General features: G+C 45.3%; 1 protein-coding gene across 13 annotated transcripts in view; it reads left to right on the plus strand.

The window, feature by feature from the left end:
* The window catches only part of HIVEP1 (HIVEP zinc finger 1), a 240,716-nt gene that overhangs the window by 56,467 nt on the left and 165,885 nt on the right, over positions 1–18,364 (plus strand). The window contains exons 8-9 of one of the 13 annotated variants that reach the window (XM_065584976.1): positions 2,513–2,639; positions 6,033–6,132. The gene's annotated coding sequence lies outside the window, so the exon portion shown is untranslated. Of the gene's footprint in view, positions 1–2,512; positions 2,640–6,032; positions 6,133–15,684; positions 15,954–16,048; positions 16,218–16,946; positions 17,150–17,178; positions 17,455–17,986; positions 18,347–18,364 lie in introns of those variants that run through there. The other 12 variants (XM_065584972.1, XM_065584973.1, XM_065584975.1 and 9 more) reach the window with 12 other exon arrangements.

Consider the following 18,364-nt stretch of genomic DNA (forward strand, 5'->3'; position numbering starts at 1 on the left):
GTTTTGTCTGTTTTATTTTTCTCTAATGTTTATTGTGTTTAAATGTTTATAGTATTTAACAACTAAGGCCACACGCCTGCAAACACTTGGCCACATGAGTAGAAAGGTGAATAGAAAGCTGGCTAGATCATCAGGCTCAACGGGTAGTGATCAATGGCTTGATGTCTAGTTGGCAGCTAGTATCAAGCAGAGGGCCCTAGGAGTTGGTCCGGGAGCAGGTTTTGTTCAACATCTTCATTAATGATCTGGATGATTGGATGGATTGCACCCTCAGCAAGTTCACGGATGACAATAAGCTGGAGGGGAGAGGTAGATACACTGGAGCGCAGGGATATGCTCCAGAGTGACCTCGACAAATTGGAGGATTGGGCCAAAAGAAATCTGATGAGGTTCAACAAGGCCCAGTGGAGAGTCCTGCACTTAGGATGGAAGAATCCTGTGCACTGCTACAGGCTGGGGACTGACTGGCTAAGCAGCAGTTCTGCAGAAAAGGACCTGGGGATTACAGTGGATGAGAAGCTGGATATGAGTCAATTGTGTGCCCTTGTTGCCAAGAAGGATAACAGCATATTGGGCTACATTAGTAGGATCATTGCCAGCAGATTGAGGGAAGTGATTATTCCCCTCTATTCGGCACTGGTGAGGCCACATCTGGAATATTGCATTCAGTGTTGGGCCCCCCATTACAGAAAGAATGTGGAGAAATTGGAAAGAGTCCAGCAGAGGGCAACAAAAATGATTAGGGGGCTGGGGCACATGACTTATTAGGAGAGGCTGAGGGAACTGGGCTTATTTAGTCTGCAGAAGAGAAGAGTAAGGGAGGGATTTGATAGCAGCCTTCAACTACCTGAAGAGGGGTTCCAAAGAGGATGTAGCTAGGCTCTTCTCAGTGGTGGCAGATGACAGAACAAGGAGCAATGGTCTCAAGTTGCAGTGGGGGAGGTCTAGGTTGGATATTAGGAAAAACGACTTCACTGGGAGGGTGCTGAAGCACTGGAATGGGTTATCTAGGGAGGTGGTGGCATCTCCATCTTTAGATGTTTTTAAGGCCTGGCTTGACAAAGCCCTGGCTGGGATGATTTAGTTGGGGTTGGTCCTGCTTTGAGCAGGGGGTTGGACTAGATGACCTCCTGCGGTCTCTTCCAACCCTAATCTTCTATGATTCTATGAGTAGCTCTGCACAAGAAAGTACTTACTGACTTCTGTGGGAATTAAATACGTTCTTAAGTTATTTCCTGAATTGGGATGCTTGCTTAAAATAGTGACTATAACTTTGGTCAGAACCAGACTTTGCCATGGTGTGCTAACCTCTCTGAGGATTCTGTTCTGGTCTGTTATTTATAGATTCTTAGACTACCCTCACCAGTGTAATATTGGACCACCTCAATAAGGACTAATAATTCATAGTTCATGCTTTTTCTCCTCAAGTCAGGACTTCATCCCCAGCCATTTTCATCTGGGCATGCCCAGCCTCCATGCCTACCCTCCATTTGGCTATCTTCTCGTGTGACATCTGCCCTTACGTTTCTACCTCTGTCATTTTTCTACTCCATTCTTTTTAGGAGGTGGCTAGCTGGCCCCCTCACATTTTATGGGCTGGCCAGTTGCTCTTCCCACCTCAAATAAGGTCCCAACAGTAATGATATTTCAGCCACATTGCACATATAGTATTTTGGATCTCTGGTTAGATGGTTGGATTATATGCAATGTGGCCAAGTTAATGTTACTATTGAAACTTTGGGTCAGTTCATCAGCTGCTATAAAGTCCCACTGACTTCAATGGAATTATGCCAGTTGAGGATCTGGCTCCTTAACTTTTGCATTTCCTTCCATTGTAATGTTCACATTTGTAACCTTAATGTTGCATCAATATAGATTTTTTTTCTATTTTATATGTGAGAGCAGTTATGTCGCAGTTATATCCAAGTATAAAAATATACTGTATCTTTGTGACATAGAGGTAACCTCCGCACTTGCAGTAGAAAGGAGGCTGCAGCATTTTCTGGCAGGTAACATGATTTTAGTAAGGCTTTTGCCACAGTCCCACATGACAGTTGTTCCCTATGTCCACTGAAGATAGGACAAGAAGTAATCAGCTGAATCTGAAGCAAGGGAGATTTAAGAAATCATGAAAAGCTTTCTAACGCTAAAGATAGCAAGCAGTGGAGCAGGCTTCCAAGGGAGGTTGTGGAATCCTTGTTATTGGAGAGTTTTAATAATAGGTTAGACAAATACCAGTTGGGGATGGTCTAGGTATACTTGATCCTGCCTCAGCACAGGAGGCTGCATTAAATGACCGCTCGAGGTCCCTTCCACCCCTACATTTCTATGATTCTGTGCCTTTCAAGGAAGTGAAGCATGTGTTTCAAGCACACACATTTTTCTCTTGTGACAAGTGGTGAGCCAACAATTTAGCAGTCTTAGTGGCATGTCAGTGCCATTTACTGTAACCTTTTGATGTTGCCTTCTAAGTTATTATTCTATTTAAACATAATAATATTTCCCTTTTCAGAGAAAAAGTGCCTAGCAATCAAATAGCTTACAGAAAAAAAACACCCTCCTTTTGAATGGAAACATGAGGTAACTGAAACTCAAGCACTACCAGAATGCACTCTGGCTGGCCAGAGAGAATTGAGCAGGTAAGGGATGCCAGCACTCACTCCAACTGCTAACCTATGAACAGCTCAAAGGTCATGGCTTGGAGATCCAAAATCCATGGTATCCAAATTATCCAAATTCAAATCTAGTTCCCCTAGTAATTTACTGGATAGAGAAGCTAACTTTGGGCTAGGTTCTAATATCATTTGCACCAGTGTAGCTTTACTTGCCTTTTACATCGTGTAGGCATTTATTTACACTTGTGTAAGATGCACCCACTCTGATTTGGTAGTATTTTATACCCCCTTTGCATTCACTTTGCACAGGTGTAAATGACTGAGCAAGGTGCATGGCTGTGGAAAATCAGGTCCATAAATTTTACTGTGGAGATCTTGCAAAATGGTAGGCATGTCATGACAACAATGCTGAATTGCTAGGTATGCCCTCAAAAGATGCGTGTGTGTGATATGCCTCACCCTTGCATTTGTTTGCTAAGATCTTTTTTGAAAAATGTTAACTCCTCAGCATTGGAGCTTTTGGCATGTCTGCAATTTAGAGTTAACAAAAGATTTAATTTAATATATTTAAAGGTTTAGCAAAATCATTGGCTGCAGCTGGCAGGGGGATGTGTTAGAATAGTGGTTCTCAACCAGAGGCACAAGTACCCCTGGGGTTACACAGAGATCTTCCAGGGGGTACATCAACTCATCTAGATATTTGCCTAGTTTTACAACAGGCTACATAAAAAGCACTAGCAAAGTCAGTACAAACTAAAATTTCATATAGAGAATGACTTGGTTTATACAGCTCTATATACCGAAATGTAAGTACAATATTTATATTCCAATTGATTTATTTAAATAATTAAATGGTAAAAATGAGAAAGTAAGCAATTTTTCAGTAATAGTGCACTGTGACACTTTTTTGTATTTTTATGTCTGATTTTGTAAGCATGTAGTTTTTAAGTGAGGTGAAACTTGGGGGTATGCAAGACAAATCAGACTCCTGAAAGGGGTACCGTAGTCTGGAATGGTTGAGAGCTGCTGTGTTAGAAGACCCCACTGTCAGAAAATAGCAGTAGTATAACAATCAAGCCTTCAGAAGAAGAGCACCAAGATAATTTTAAGCAGAAATATGAATTTGAGAGATCATTGCTATCCCCTTTTTCATTTAGTAGGGGACTAACATGCAGACTAACATCAAAACAATGATAAATGGTACAAACATGAGAGCTGAACACAACTAAATAGTTTAGTGCTGGCTTTTGACACACTGCAGCAAATACCCAGCATATTGCCTGCATTTTGCTTATGGAGAGAGAGCGAGCACAAAACATTTTGTTTTCAATGTTTAATTTTCAAAAGGTAAACTTGTATATTCCCTGTATGTTTGACATTTTGTAAGGTATGTTTATGCAAAACGTCCTGATTTCCAATAATTCTGGCTTAGTATGTATGCCCTGATAATCAAAAGGTTACAAATCTGATAGCAATTTTTTTAACCAAGTTCCCAACCCCCTTGAATGTTTTGTTAAATGTGTACAGGAAAAAATTCCTCTCCTGAAAAAGCAAGTCTTGCCCGCACAACCTTTGAACTTTCAAGTGGATCCTTTGCTCAGTAAGCTATAAAGGAATACTAGAAAATATACTTTTAAAATATATGTCAGATATGTTAGTACAATAGCATTGAACCACAGAAATGCCTCACAAAGAAACCACCAAATGAAATGCCTTTCAGTTACTTAGGTGTGATAAGGTGGTTACTGAGGAATTTAAATAAAAAGAGAGCATGCCACGGAAATAGTATCATATGACAAACATGTTGTAAGTTCACATGTTTCAGTAGGTTTTAAAATGGATGAAATACAAGAGAAAAGAGGTTTATTAAATACACATGTGAACTACATTATATTTATGGGAATTAGTATGGAATCCGTAGTTAAGAAAGATTTAAGAGTAGATTTAACCAGCAAGCATGAGATGAAGGACAACAGAGTGGAAAATAAGAGCAAGTTTGTGAAAAAGGTTAGTGATGACCCATGTGTATCAGTTGAAGTGGTATACAAAAAAAAATGGCAAAAGTGCAGAGATGTTGAAGAGATAGTGTCACCACTACAAGGTGAACTGTGCCTTAGACTCCTTTCAGTTCCTCTCAAATGCACTCCTTAGATGATAGGCCTGGCTTCTGGCCCCCTCACTCCAGGTGAAACCATGTGGTCCAACCACTCTTGGATTGGCTCTTTGGGCTGTAGCATTCTGGTTCCCAGGGTTTTAACAACAGGGGCCCAACTTGGTTTTGGCACCTGTAAGAGTTTCCTTCTGGGAACCTGTGACAGCATAAGTTTGCAGTGACAGAGAAACAGCATCTTCAAATCAAAGCATGATTTATTCATTCCTCAATAGTACAAAGCATATAGATCAGAAGTTAAAACAATAAGAGGCCTATATGCATCAGTCTGTCTTACACCTTTGTAAGTTCCCCAGCTAATACAGACTTATCCTACTGCAGTTTCTACCTCTCTCCCTTTGTGTGAATGTGTGCCAGGCTGTCCAGTGACACACTGTGGGCAGCCTATCTGAGCCCACCCAACCCCTCTCCTTTTTCCAGGATCTTTGAGGTTTTAGACTCCCTTCGATCCCAGGCTTTAGCTTTAGGGAGAGTAAAGCATTCTAGCCTGGATGGAGTCAGACAGGTAGTTTCTTCCCTATTGATGTTCCTAGCCATTGTTTCCTCAACAAGCCTTATCGTTGTTTTTTGTGTGGGTGTGGGTTTCTCCCTTACCCACCTCCTTTAATTTAATTCCTGGCGGTCAGCCCAGTTAATATCAAACAGATAACTTGAGAGGCATATGATATTTCTAAAAAATAACACACATGACTCCCTCATTCTCCACAGATGGTGAGAGCCAAGCCTTGCTAAAAAGACAAACAGAAGACCACACTGCATTTTCAACAGAGGGGTCATCAGGCACGGAACTCACTTCTCCTAGCTCAGGAGTTCTCAAACTGGGGGTCGGGACCCCTCAGGGGGTTGTGAGGTTATAAGATGGGGGGGTCGTGAGCTGTCAACCTCCACCCCAAATCCTGCTTTGCCTCCAGCATTTATAATGGTGTTAAATATATAAAAAAGTGTTTTTAATTGATAAGGGGGGTCCGCACTCAGAGGCTTGCTGTGTGAAAGGGGTCACCAGTACAAAAGTTTGAGAGACACTGTCCTAGCTGAACACAGTCAGTAGGGCAGCCTTCTGGGTAAAATGTAGCAATGTGAGGCACAATATGAGCAATAAGTAGGCTTTTTTAGATTAAGTGTTTGCAGGGCAGCATGGACTGTTCTGTGAGACTGGGAATACAGTAATTGGGTGTTGGTGTTTTTTAATCATAGATGAATGTTTTAAAATAAACTATAATAGCTGTTGTATATAAATCCTTCCCCAGGTGGATGTCTTTAACAATTTCACGGGTTGCTCAGGACTGTGATTCATCTTGTTACCCCCCACCTCCAGTGAAAGGAAGATTTGCTTGTGCTAAACTGAAAGTAAGTTCCTTGACACCACCACCTCTTACTTTGCCGGTTAACAATAAGTGCACCCTAAACTCCCTTGAAGCTTTCCCCTGCAGTGTCCACCCCTTAACCACAGGATATTCATAGAGATTACCAGGTAAGCTGTCCCCAAAGGACAGTGCACACACCAACTGGTTTGGTTCCACAGACTCATAAAATATTGGAAGGGACCTCAGGAGGTCATCTAGTCCAACTCCCTGCTCAAAGCAGGACCAATCCCCAGACAGATTTTTGCCCCAGATTCTTAAGTGGCCCCCTTAAGGATTGAACTCACAACCCTAAGTTTAGCAGGCCAATGCGCAAACCAGTGAGCTATCCCTCCCCCAGAATAACATCATAGCACTGAGATACATTTGTAGTGAAAACAATCATAAGTTTATTATCAAAGACTAAGATTTAAAAGAGAGGAAGTAAGGATAATGATCGAAACAGAAATAGTTACATATAAAACAAGAAGCATAACATGCTTCCTAGAGTCTAAACTTAACTGTAACAGGCTAAAATCCTCTAGTTTCTCACCTAAAGCAACCTCCCAGCCTCTCCAACCAACATGGCTGTTTCCTGAACGCAAAAAGTGCTGTCCTTTGTTGCTTCCTCAGTGAAGGATGAAGGAGTATCTTTTTGCCTTCCCCTATACTCCCCATAGCCGTCATGTTGTCCCCAGACTCAAGATGATCCCTGTGGTTTATTCCCTGGTTTACTGGCTCCATGTTGCCATCATATCCTCATGTTGATGTTGCATGCAAAGGGGCTTCCATTATGCTGGCTTACAATGGTTATTTTACATGCAAACCAAGGCAGACCAGTGAATATGCATCCTTTGGCTGGTCAAAAGATGCTCGTCAACGCTGCTTTGATTCAGACTTTAAAACATTTTCCAATATATACACACGACTCTTTACAAATCATCTGTATGTACATCTCGCAGTGATCATGAGGATCAGTATGACATAAGCTTTTAATAAATACCTCACTTGTCCCGCTTTCCGTAAATACTGTGAAAGCAATGAATTGGGTGTACTGAGTTTGTCAGGCCCATTAAGAGTCACTGCTTACACAAGAGTTGGCATTGATGGATTCCTGGGGCATGGCTACCCTCGAGAGTTTACAGCGGCACAGCTGGATGACTGTAAGATCTACAATATAGTTGCTTTAAGCCAACGAGAGAAAGCTCTCCTTTCGGCTTAACTATTCCAGTCCCTGTAAGTGCCAGTAGCTATGTCAGTAGGAAAGGCTCTCCCACCAACATAGCGCTGTCCACACCAGCACTTAGGTCAGTGTAACTTATGTTGCTCAGGAAAATGATTTATTCACCGCCCTGAGCGACATAAGTTATGCTGATATGGGCTGTAGGGTAGACATAGCCTTAGAGTCACAATGTTACCTGGACTTATTTTTTAAGGTTTTGCATGCTTGCTAGAAGGGAGAGTTTTATGGTTGGAGGATAGCAGGGCTGAGTTAAGACTTTAATGTGGTGAATTGATTTCTGATTATCCCCTCAGGCTGGTAACCAGGAGCGGGAAGAAGGCTATATCAGGATATCATGCTGGTGGGGATAGTAATTTGTGTGTAACCCTCAATATGTGTTGTCAGAGAGATGGAGCAGAGGCAGGAGCAAAAAGCAGGTGGAAAGGGAGGTGCCAATTTTTAACTGTGCTTTTTAGGAGAAGCTGCTTAGCAGGCTCGTCAAGGCTGCTGGGAGTAGGGGAAATAAATAGTGGATTTGCCTACTTTAAGGTGTTTATGCCTTCTTTATGCCTTCAGGATTCTGAGCCCTGCTGGGGATCTGCCTGGCCCTGGGTGTAACTTTGAGGAACCACGAGGGCTGCAGTGAGTTGTTACAGCTTCTGGTGGGCTGTTCTCTAGCAAAAATGGGGAACATTACAACCCCCTTTATGTCCTGTCTGGCTCCTGTGCCAGGAACTGCAAGTGGGGATGGCATAGTACTGCTCTGCCAGTGCTATATCAGCAGAAAAGCCTCTTTGCACGGGACTGTTTTCTTTTTTTTTTTACATTCCTGAAGCAGCATAAATGGGCTGCAGTGGCAGACAGAGTTGGGGCCAGAGTATGAAGTGCTCGGTCTCTCTGTGTGGTTGTTGCCGGATGGGTGCTCATAGAATCACAGGGTTAGAAGGGACTACAAGTGCCATCTAATCTAACCCCCTGCCAAGATGCAGGATTGGTTGTGTCTAAACCATCTAAGATGGATGGCTACCCAGCCTCTCTTTGAAAACCTCCAGTGGAGAAGCTTCCACAACCTCCCTAGGCAGTTTGTTCCATTGTCCTACTGTTCCTACATTTAGGAAGATTTTCCTGAGATTTAATCCAAATCTTCTATGCTGTAGTTTGAACCCTTTTGTTACCCAACAAATCCAGGAAAAGTCTCAGGAGCAAAATCAGGACCTGTACATGGCCTGCATTGATTTGACAAAGGCCTTTGACTTTTGGCTGTCCTCCAAAATGTATTATGGTCCTAAGGCTTCTTCATGATCAGATGACTGCCAGCAGCATTCTCTGTAATGGCCAGAGACGGACCCTTTCATCATCAGAACTGGGGTTAAGCAAGGATGCGTTATTGCCCCAACTCTGTTCTCCATCTATTTAGCAGTCATTTTGGTCCTCATTAAAGACCGCCTCCCCACTGGAGTTGACATTCAATACAGAATGGATGGGCGGCTTTTTCATGTTCAACGTCTCCACTCTAAGTCTAAAGTCCTCAGGGCATCCATTACTGATCTTCAGTATGCTGATGACTGTGCCATCCTCTTGCACACCAAGAACGACCTTCAGGCCATACTGGAGTTTTTTGCACAAGCTTATCAAAGCCTAGGACTCTCATTTAATATTGAGAGTCTTCAATATTATATATATTCAATATATCTAAAGTGCTCCATCAGTCTGCTTCAGGCCTTGCACATGATCCACCACAAATCACCATCGAGGGCCAGACTTTGGAGACAGTTGAGCACTTCTGCTACCTTGATAGCCAACTCTCTCAAAATGCAAAAATCGACAGTGAAATCCAGCACAGGAGCTAGTGCGCATGTGCCTCCTTTGGGAAATTGCTCTGATGCATTTTCATGGGCCACGACCTACGGAAAGACACCAAGATTCAGATCTATAAGACAATTGTTATTCCTACACTCCTTAATAGATGTGAAACCTGGGTGACCTATCGATAGCATCTCAAGAGTCTGGAAAGGTACCTCCAGACTCCAACGATGCCTCCGGAAGATCCTTCACATCAAGTGGGAAGATTGCAGCACTAACACCAGCATCCTTACTAAAGCCAATGTCATCAGCATTGAAGCAATGGTCCTTATGCTCCAACTCCTCTGGGCTGGACATTGTGTGCGGATGCCAGACTCTTGCCTCCCAAAACAAGCCCTCTACTCTAACCCCCGCCCCATGGTCAGAGATCCCATGGTGGTCAGAGGAAATGCTACAAAGACACAGTGAAAGCGTATCTGAAGAAAACTGATGTGGACATCACAAGGTGGGAGGAGCAAGCCACCAACTGACCTCAATAGCGCCAAATCCTCCATCAGGCAGTGGCCTGCTTCAAAGAGAAGCGCCTTGCCCTCGAAGCTGAAGAGCGAGCAGGAAGGAAAAAGAAAGAACTTGCTCCCATCAGGCAGCTGACCCACCAGAAAATGCCTGCACCCAGTGTGGGTACATCTGTGGTTCCAGGATCAGACGCCTGAGTCATCTCAGGACTCATATGTAAACCTTTGGTAGAGATCATCCTCAAATCAAGGGATTGCTGATGAGTTTGAACCCATTGCTTCTTGTCCTGCAGAGAACAACTTTTCTCCATCTTTTTTATGGCAGCCTGTCAAGGCTGTATCCCCACTTTGAACTTTAGGGTACAAATGTAGGGGCCTGCAAGAAAACTTCTAAGCTTAACTACCAGCTTAGGTCTGGTCCGCTGCCACCATCCCAATGGATTCCCTCCCCTGGGAAGCCTTGAGAAACCTTTCACCAATTCCCTGATGAATACAGATCCAAACCCATTGGATCTAAAAACAAGGAGAAATTAACCATTCCTCTCCTTCCTCCCACCAACTCCTGGTGAATACAGTTCCAACCCCCCTGGGATCTTAAAACAAGGAGAAATTAACCATCCCCCCTTCTTTCTCCCACCAACTCCTGGTGAATACAGATCCAACCCCCCTGGGATCTTAAAACAAGGAGAAATTAACCATCCCCCCTTCTTTCTCCCACCAACTCCTGGTGAATACAGATCCAACCCCCTTGGATCTAAAACAAGGAGAAATTAACCATCCCCCCTTCTTTCTCCCACCAACTCCTGGTGAATACAGATCCAACCCCCTTGGATCTAAAACAAGGGAAAAAATCAATCAGGTTCTTAAAAAGGTTTTTAATTAAAGAAAAAGGTAAAAATCATCTCTGTAAAATCAGTATGGAAAATAACTTTACAGGGTAATCAAACTTGAAGAGCTCAGAGGACTCCCCTCTAGTCTTAGGTTCAAAGTACAGCAAACAAAGATAAACACTCAAGTAAAAGGTACATTTATAAGTTGAGAAAACAAAGTAAAACTAAGACGCCTTGCCTGGCTATTTACTTACAAGTTTGAAACAGGAGAGGCTTGTTTAGAAAGATGGGGAGTCCCGAGAGCGAACGCACTCCCAAAACAAAGAGCACAAACAAAAGCCTCCCCCCCCCCCCCCCCCCCCCAAGATTTGAAAGTATCTTGTCCCCTTATTGGTCCTTTGGTCAGATGCCAGCCAGGTTACCTGAGCTTCTTAACCCTTTACAGGGAAAAGGATTCTGGAGTCTCTGGCCAGGAGGGATTTTATAGTACTGTACACAGGACAGCTGTTACCCTTCCCTTTATAGTTATGACACAGCCTTTCAATTGTTTGAAGACTGCTATCATGTCCTCCACTTGATCTCCTCTTTTTCAAATTAAATATACCCAGTTCCTTCAGCCTTTGCTCGTATGGCTGCATTCCGTCCCTTTGATCATCTTTGTCGCTCGCCTCTATGTCCTTTCTATACATTGGTAACCAAAATTGGACACAGTAATCCAGCTGAGGCCTAACCAGCACCAAGTAGAGTGGCACTATCATCTCCCATGACTTGCATGCTATGTCTCTGTTAATGCAACCTAAAATTGCATTTGCTTTTTTTTGTATAGCTCCGAGATCTTCAGCAGTGCTGCTGCCAAGCCAGTTTCCCCCCATTCTGTATTTGTATATTTGTTTTTTCTTCTCTAAGTGTACCACCTTACTTTTGTCTTTGTTGAATTTCATTTTGTTGTTTATAACCCATTTCTACAATTTGTCAAGATCCCTCTGAATTTTAGTTCTATCCTCCAAAGTGTTTGCAGCGTTCCCTAGCTTTGTGTCATCTGCAGATTTGATCAGTATACTCTCTCTATTTCTACATCCAGATCATTAGTAAAGATGTTAAACAACACAAGACCTAGAACAGATCCCTGTGGAACCCCACTTGAGACCTCTCTCCACTCTGACCTCATTCCATTAATAGTTACTCTTTGTTTGTGGTTGTTTACGCAATAATGTATCCACTTAATGGTACTTCTGTTGAGCCCGCAATTCTCCAGCTTACTTATCAGAATGTCCTGTGGATCTGTGTCAAAAGCCTTGCTGAAGTCAAGGTATTTTATGTCCATTGCATTCCCCCATCCTCCAAATCAGTTACCCTGTCAAAGAAGGAAATCAAGCTGGGTTGGCATGATTTGTTCTTGGTAAATCCATGCTGGCTGCTAGTAATTTACCCCTTCATCCTCCAGGTATTCGCAAATTGAATGTTTTATACATTGCTCTAGCAGCTTCCCAGGTATCAAAATCAGGCTGACTGGTGTGTAATTTCTTGGCTCCTCCTTTTCCCCCTTTTTAAAAATGGGCACTACGTTATCCGTTCTCCAGTCTTCCGGGACCTCTCCTGTCATCCTTGAGTTTGTAACTATTATTGCCAGTGGCTTTCATTTGCTTAGGAATGAGCGAACATAGAAGTAGGTACTGGGACTCTTGTAGGGATGGGGCAGAGTACTGAAAACAATACACTCACCGTAATAGTCGTTCAGTGCAAAACATGAAGAACAAGTGTACTCATGTTAGACACTTGGATAATATATGGTGATTACTGTGGTATCAAGGACTTAATGGATCTTCAGTGTTTGAAGGGTTAATTGAATCTCTGGGGTAGTGTCTGGTTAACAGTCAGTTACTGATTTAAGGTATAATGACATATCACTATATTATATTCTGGTTTATTCCACATCTGCCTAGTGTATGTCTACACTACAGACTTAAATCTACCTACGTTAGGTTAATTTACAGCCAACACAGTAATTACTGCGGTGGCTGATGTCCACTCTGCCCTTCTTCTGATTGGTGCGCGTCCTCACCAGGAGTGCTTCTACTGACTGAAGAGGGGCAGTGTTGTAAGCTGAGAGCCAGGGCTCTCAGATCCGTGCAGCTCCCCACACGGAGTTCAGCTGTCCCCCTGGGCTTCTCACCTCCCTGAACAGGGAGCTGGATGGGGGCAGCCAGCTGGGAGTGGGGAGCTGGGGGTAGCCAGGCTCTAGCTGCCCAGCTTTCTTGTCAATTTCAGGGCTCCAGCATGAAGCCCTGAAATTGACAAGACATCCAACAGCTGATGTAAGTAGCAGTGTCTGCAGAGACACTATGTTGCCCTAATTGCACTGACATAAGCCCTATGCCTCTGGTGGAGGTGGAGCTATGATGTTGCTTTGGTAGGGCAATTACATCGGTGGGCCAAGGCTGACATAATTAGGTCAACATAAGCTGCCTTATGTCGACCTATCTGTGCAATATAGACCAAGCCTAAGACCCCATTCCTCCAGTGAGACTGTTCTATTCAAGGGGTCAGCACTAGTATGTCTCCTTGAGTGACTAAAGTCTGTGAGAGAAATATAAATCTAAGCTTGCCTAATACATATGTCATTGTGGACAATATAAACAATATCAATATTTGCTGCCCAGGGTAGTTAGATTTGCCACAACAGTTTCCATAGTTAGTAAGAACTGTGGTAAAATCAAATACCATGGTGTGGTAAATGCTGAATTATTTAAAGTTCTTTGCTGTATCCTGGCCTCTCCCACCTCTGAACTTTCTATGTACCTGTGTGGTAGATTCAGGAGTAGTACAAAGAGCTCCTGTTCCAGGACTAGGACTTGTAGGTGCTATAGTAGTATAAATAATAATAATTAGTAATTATTTATAAGCACCTTTATACAATATCACCTGTTGCCAAGTATGGATGCTCTTTGTATAACTCAAGAGGGAAGATATTGAAATTTTAAAAATTAGTCCCTTTTTGAAATTGCAATACAGTCAAAAGTAAAATATGCTTTAATAGCCCTTCCCCCCACTCACTTATTTGAAGAGTGACTCTCTCATGTATATGGGATTTATTTTAGATGCAGTTTTTAAAGTATCTTACTTTTGTGAGAAGGATTTTGCAGTGTGTTTCAATGAGACATTTAAAATCTCACTGATTATTTTTTGAAATCTCCTCATGCACAGGGCATGAAAAGATTACCAGACACCTGCTACTAATAATACTCCATTGCACTTTTCATCCAGACATCTCCAAGTGCTTTACATAGGTGGATATGCATATTATTTCCTTTTTACTGATGGAAAAATCATGGCCAAAAGAGATTAAATGACTTGCCCAAGATCACACAGCATATCAATAACAGAATAAGGAATAGAATCTAGATTTCCTGATTTCTTTTCAGGCCTGTGCCATATCCAGTGGATGATACTACCCCCTATTATCTAGAGGATTAAATTTAGTAGCCAGAGACAGATGTGAAAGGACCTCACCAGCAAGATCTAGAGGCAAATCCCTGCTAAGAAGCTTGCTTCACCCCTTTCTGCTGGAAGTATACTTGGATTCCTGTCATGGTGCTGCCCCTAGACACTGCTTGAAGGCTCCATTTTAAAATCAACATCTAATTGTAGGTATCTGATAACTTTCAAGTCTCACCCCAGCCTCCAAGTTGCAGAAGGGCTGGTAGGTTGGAAGGTGGGATGTCTGCTACTTTAGTCTTCTCCTGCCTTGTGAATATTCCATTGCTTCTGCTGCTATTGATTCAACAAGCAACAATGTGAAAATGACACTATTCTTGTAATCCTTATGTCTATTCTCTGGGTGTATTCCCAGTTGTCAGTTTCATTCTGCTGCTTGGGAAATTATGAGCACAACAGAGACAATAGAACTGTCTGTCTGCAGACTCTGGAATGTAGCACTTCATTGGTTCACATTTGAAAAATAATACTTGCACCCTAAGGATGAGAAACATTTTTTTCCATAAAAGCTTAAATTCTTCAGTTACTGATGCATTAATGCCTGCTGTCACCAAGAAAGTTTTATATTCACCGTGGGAAAGTGGGCTTTTCAAGAGCTCCTCATTCAGACTGATGTAGGTTGACAACACTGCTTCACCCATAGACATGGGGCTGGTCTACTCTGGGAACTTACATTGCCATAGCTACATCTCTCAGGAGTGTGAAAAATCCATAACCTTGGGAAATGTAGCTATGCCAACCTTGCAGACAGTGCAAAGTTAACTGAAGAATTCTCTCTCAGGGAGGTGGATTTTTTTACACCTGTGAGAGATGCAGAAGGGGTTTTCCTATCAGTGCAGGTAGTGTCTGTTGTAGCGGTTTAAGTGTATGCATACCTATGGATGCCGAAGTGATGATCTTGCAAACTATAACCCCAAAACATTCCCATCTTTTTCTCAATGGTAGTGAATTTAAGTAAGTGTGCATTGTATGTCACACATTGCTGTCAAGAGTGTGATATTATTTGTATTCCAGTAGCACCCCAGAGTCCTAGAAAGGAAGACTGGTCCAATGGTTAGGGTGCTAGCCTGAGACTCATGAGTCCTGGGTTTAACTCTGTGTGTGTTGTTGGACAAGTCACTCTGTATCGCTCTGCCTCAGTTCTCCCTTTATAAAATGAGGATAATAATACTTCCCAGCTTTGCAGGGATGTTGTGATGATATATACCTTTAAAAAATTGAGGTGTTCAGATACTATGGTAATAGAGGCTATATAAGTACCATAGAGGGAGAGCCCCAGCCACAGACTGGAATCCTGTGTTGATGACACTGTACAAATTTATAGCACAAAGGCAGCTCCTGCCCCAGAGAGTCTAAGTATAAGACAAGAGACAACAGATGGATCTAGATAGATAGCTGAGGAAACACAAGTAAACAATGAGGCAATATAAGATAGACTTAATGGGAGGTCAGTTAATTAGGTTTGTTCTGTTAAAAAAATGGGCTGGATCCAAATGAAATATAAAGGAGAATCTCGTGTAAAACTCCAGTGGCAACAGAAACGTCAAATATCCAGGTGTTAGGATAATGCATTTTAAATAATAATAAAAAAGATGTCTGCTTTTTAACAAAAGGCAAGGGGTTTTTTGTTTGTTTGTTTTTTTAACCAGCGATCCACCACCCCCTTTACTTCCCTTCAACAAGAGGAGGAATCCCTCACCACAAATCTTCCCCATTCAAGATGACCCACACGCAAAATCTATATAAACAGCTGATGTAGTAAACCAATCAGCGCAGTACAGCTAGAACAGCAAAACCCTAGGCAAGGGCCAAAAAAGGGGAGCAGCGGCAGAGCATTAGGCGCCTCCTCCTCGTTATTTCCTCTCACGCCCACTTCCAGCAGAGGTGGTTTTTTGCTTTCAGCTTTTGTCGCTTTATTTTAAAAGTTAACTTGGAAAGAATGTGCAAAGAGTTTGGACATTGGGTGAGTTGTTTCTTTTAATCTCGTTGGGGAAAATTGTATGGGGAGGGTTGGATGGTCGGCTGTCCTCAGCATGGGGAGGTTTTATTGGTATGTTGCAATGGGAAGGAGGAGGGGATTAAACGTAGCTGCTAGCGAACGGGAAAACCCAGAGAGAGCAGAGGAAGGAGGACACAGCATGTGTGACCTGCCAGTGGCAGCTAGGAGGAACCTCCGGGATCTCCGCGTCAGCAGCAGCCCCAGTTATGTGCATACATGGGAGTGTGTGTGCGTATTTGTGTGTCTTCTCTGTGTCTGTGCTGGAGGGATGGGCCGCTGTAGGGGGGAGTGCGACACACACCTGCGTGCCCACTGCATTGCATTGTAACAGCAGCCCCTCATGTTGGGGTGTAAGAATGCAAATAGCTTTGTAATAACTTTTCTTTAGGTTCTTAATCAAGTCCTGACTTTCTGGTCATGTCTCCTAGGAAAAATAGAATTCTCTTTAATAAGACTTTAACAGCTGCTTGCGGTTGCTGCCGCTGTTTGGGATTAACTGCTTCATGGCTGAAAATGTCTCCAGTGCTACCAATTAACCAAATACGATGTCATGTCACAACTACTGATCCAACTTCACATGGTGCTGCACCATCTGACATGTTCTAACATGGTGTTGCATGGGCTGGCATGGTGCTACATCATCTAACGCGCTCCCAAAAGTCTGACACACTTTTGTGAAGTCTGGCGCAGTGACGCTGTGTTTGACACAATGCTGCCTGGCTCCATTGTAGTGCTGGGCAGTCTATTTATTCTGTTAACATGGCTTTATGTGACATGGCACTTCCAGGCCCAGTGTGGCACTGGGCACTTTGGCACGGTGTCACGTTTCCAGGGTAGGGATGGTGGGGGGCAGTGTGGATGGGCTGGGGGAGAGGGAATCCTTGCTGGCTGGGTTTTTTTTTTTTTTTATGTTAGCCTGGGTGCGTATCTAGTTTCACTTCTGTCCCTTCCCACCAGCCTGTGAGGAAACCCCCTCAGTGACCCCTCCCCCTCCCATGCAGACGGGGAAGAGGGCGGGACCGGGAGACCCGATGACGTCACTGGACCGGGCCGCTTCCTGCAATAGAAAGTGAGAGAAGGTAAAACACCCCCTCCCCCCCCGCTCTCCTCCCCGCAGACCCGGAGCTGCCGCCGCCGCTGCGCGCCTCCCAGCTAGCCCCGTGAGTGACCGGCCGGGGAGCCCCCAATGGCTGCGCCGTCAGCGGCCCGCCTGGCCCAGCGGGGCCCGCCTACCCGCTGCCCCCTCCCCACAGCCCGGCCCCAGGGACGCCTCCCGCTGCAGCCCGGCCCGCTGGCCCCTGCCCGGGTCATGAGCGGCTCTGCCCAGCCCGCCCCGTGCATGGAGCATCCCCCGCTGCTGCCTGCGCGCCGGGGCGGGACTAGTGTCAGACAGACAGACAGCGCCCAGCGGGGGCGCCCTGCTGGGGCCTGGGTGGGTGCGGGGGGCGTCACCGATGCTGGAGCGGTGGGTGTTTGGGCGGGCCGGGGCTGTTTGGGGGCGGCATGATGGAGGCGGGGGCCGGGGCTGTTTTTGGGGGGCTCGGGGCGGCACGGATACTAGAGCGGTGGGTGTTGGAGGGGCGGGGTTTTGGGGGGTCTCGGGGCGGTACAGATGCTGGAGCGGTGTATGTTGGGGGGTGTTTGGGGTGGAACAGATGCTGGAGCGGTGGGTGTTGGAGGGGCAGGGGGTTTAGGGGCGCTCGGTGCGGGGGGTCTTTGGGGCGGTACAGATGCTGGAGCGGTGGGTGTTGGGGGGCGCGTGGTGTTTGGGGCGGTACAGATGCTGGAGCGGTGGGGGCTCGGTGCGGGGGGGTGTTTGGGGTGATATAGATGCTGGAGCGGTGGGTGTTGGAGGGGCAGGGGGTTTGGGGGAGCTCGGTGCGGGGGGTGTTTGGGGTGATATAGATGCTGGAGCGGTGGGTGTTGGAGGGGCAGGGGGTTTGGGGGAGCTCGGTGCGGGGGGTGTTTGGGGCGGTACAGATGCTGGAGTGTTGGGGGGCTGGGAGGCGGCACAGATGGGCGGGCTGGGGGCGTTTTGCACGGCTGCTCAGGCGGGGGAGGGGGCCAGCCCCGGGTTATGTTTGTCCGAGGTTGTCAAGTGAAGGAGGCTCCCAGGCGCCGTGTTTCCTAGCTGCTGCCTCCGCCGCTGGTGCCCCCTTACTCCGGAGCCGCCGCCATCAGCAGCGGCAGCAGGGCCGGCTCCAGCCGCCCCCCGGAGCAGGCCGGCAGCGGGGGCACAGTCTGGCGCTGCGGTGAAGCCCCAGAGCGGGTCCCATGCGCCCGGCGCGGCCCGGGGAGCCGCCCCCTCCGCCTGTCTGAGCCCCGTGCGAGCCGCGGCGGCGCCCAGGCACGCCACGGTAGGGAGATCGGGGCGG

Source organism: Chrysemys picta, chromosome 2, assembly GCF_011386835.1.
Source record: "Chrysemys picta bellii isolate R12L10 chromosome 2, ASM1138683v2, whole genome shotgun sequence".
Lineage (NCBI taxonomy): Eukaryota > Metazoa > Chordata > Testudines > Emydidae > Chrysemys > Chrysemys picta.